This window comes from Neodiprion pinetum, unplaced genomic scaffold, assembly GCF_021155775.2.
Source record: "Neodiprion pinetum isolate iyNeoPine1 unplaced genomic scaffold, iyNeoPine1.2 ptg000184l, whole genome shotgun sequence".
NCBI classification, from domain to species: Eukaryota; Metazoa; Arthropoda; class Insecta; order Hymenoptera; family Diprionidae; genus Neodiprion; species Neodiprion pinetum.
This window is the reverse complement of record NW_027184579.1, coordinates 17,501-19,879: the sequence shown is the minus strand read 5'-3', so window position 1 is coordinate 19,879 and position 2,379 is coordinate 17,501.

Sequence of the window (2,379 nt, the reverse complement as noted above, 5' to 3'; positions counted from 1 at the left end):
GAGCTTCGATACAAAATCTCGGCTCGGACGTGCGCCACCCATCGCCGACCGGGTCTCGTAGCCCGGTCGGCCGCGCGTCTACTGTAAGTTTCGGGACTGCACGCAGGCAGCCCCGGATCCGTGTGCCGCCACCTTCGACACTCGGCTTATAAGCGTTCGAACGATCTCCCGTACCCGTCGGCTAGATTGAAAGCGTCTGGGATACGTTGTTATAACATCTCTGGTCTTTGAGTGTACGCTCGGAAAGAAGCGAGTTGACGCGTGCGTTGGAGCGTTCGGCCTTCCGTGTTTCACGGAGAGCCGAACTTCTTGGTACCGCGTCAAGGGCCATTCGGTCTGAGACACCGACCCGCGGTAATGCAGTGACGATAGATGAAACAACGCGAGTCGCGTAGTTTCTTTGGTACGAGGCACGGAACGGTCCGCGAACGCCCGCTCCTGGTCTACGCCGAAGTACGTATCGTGCTCGAGCACGTACCGGTACGGCGTAGCAGGCGGACGACGGGAGACCGGCCCGACCGACTCGCTCCTCTTACTAGTAGGAGCCTGGCCGCTAGGACGTCGGCGCCGGTACGGTGGTAGCACGGTCGGCTTACGGGGCGAAACCTCCGCGGGCTATCGAAAAAATTTCGAACTCCGGGAACTTTGTCGAAATTAACCGAGGCTCATATGACGATGTTCCGACAGGCTCCCGGCCCGGATCGACTCCGGGACGCCGCGCATCGCCTTTCGGTCGACTCGGACCGAAATTTTTACAAGTCCCGTCTGTCCGGATCGACTCCGGGACGCCGCGCGTCGCCTTTCGCTCGACTCGTACCGCAGCTTCGACGAGTCCCGTCGGCCCGTATCGACTCCGGCACGCCGCGCATCGCCTTTCTGTCGACTCGGACCGTAATTTTTACAAGTCCCGTCGGCCCGGATCGAATCCGGGACGCCGCGCATCGCCTTTCTGTCGACTCGGACCGAAAGTTTCGCAAGTCGACGTCGGCCCGGATCGACTCCGGGACGCCGCGCGTCGCCTTTCGCTCGACTCGGACCGGAATTTTCACAAGTCCCGTCTGTCCGGATCGACTCCGGGACGCCGCGCGTCGCCTTTCGCTCGACTCGGACCGGAATTTTCACAAGTCCCGTCGGCCCGGATCGAATCCGGGACGCCGCGCATCGCCTTTCTGTCGACTCGGACCGAAAGTTTCACAAGTCGACGTCGGCCCGGATCGACTCCGGGACGCCGCGCGTCGCCTTTCGCTCGACTCGGACCGAAATTTTCACAAGTCCCGTCTGTCCGGATCGACTCCGGGACGCCGCGCGTCGCCTTTCGCTCGACTCGTACCGCAGCTTCAACGAGTCCCGTCGGCCCGTATCGACTCCGGGACGCCGCGCATCGCCTCTCGGTCGACTCGGACCGAAAGTTTTACAAGTCCCGTCTGTCCGGATCGACTCCGGGACGCCGCGCATCGCCTTTCTGTCGACTCGGACCGAAACTTCGTCGAGTCCCGTCGGCCCGTATCGACTCCGGCACGCCGCGCATCGCCTTTCGCTCGACTCGTACCGCAGCTTCGACGAGTCCCGTCGGCCCGTATCGACTCCGGGACGCCGCGCATCGCCTCTCGGTCGACTCGGACCGAAAGTTTTACAAGTCCCGTCTGTCCGGAACGACTCCGGGACGCCGCGCGTCGCCTTTCGCTCGACTCGTACCGCAGCTTCGACGAGTCCCGTCGGCCCGTATCGACTCCGGGACGCCGCGCATCGCCTCTCGGTCGACTCGGACCCAAAGTTTTACAAGTCCCGTCTGTCCGGATCGACTCCGGTACGCCGCGCGTCGCCTTTCGCTCGACCCGGACCGAAATTTTCACAAGTCCGGTCGGCCCGTATCGACTCCGGGACGCCGCGCATCGCCTCTCGGTCGACTCGGACCGAAATTTTCACAAGTCCCGTCGGCCCGGATCGACTCCGGTACGCCGCGCGTCGCCTTTCGCTCGACTCGGACCGAAATTTTCACAAATCCGGTCGGCCCGGATCGACTCCGGTACGCCGCGCGTCGCCTTTCGCTCGACTCGGACCGTAATTTTTACAAGTCCCGTCTGTCCGGATCGACCCCGGGACGCCGCGCGTCGCCTTTCGCTCGACTCGTACCGCAGCTTCAACGAGTCCCGTCGGCCCGGATCGACTCCGGGAGGCCGCGCATCGCCCTCCGCTTGACTCGGAACGAAACTTCACTGAGTCCCGTCGGCCCGTATCGACTCCGGTACGCCGCGCGTCGCCTTTCGCTCGACCCGGACCGAAATTTTCACAAGTCCCGTCGGCCCGGATCGACTCCGGTACGCCGCGCGTCGCCTTTCGCTCGACTCGGACCGAAATTTTCACAAATCCGGTCGGCCC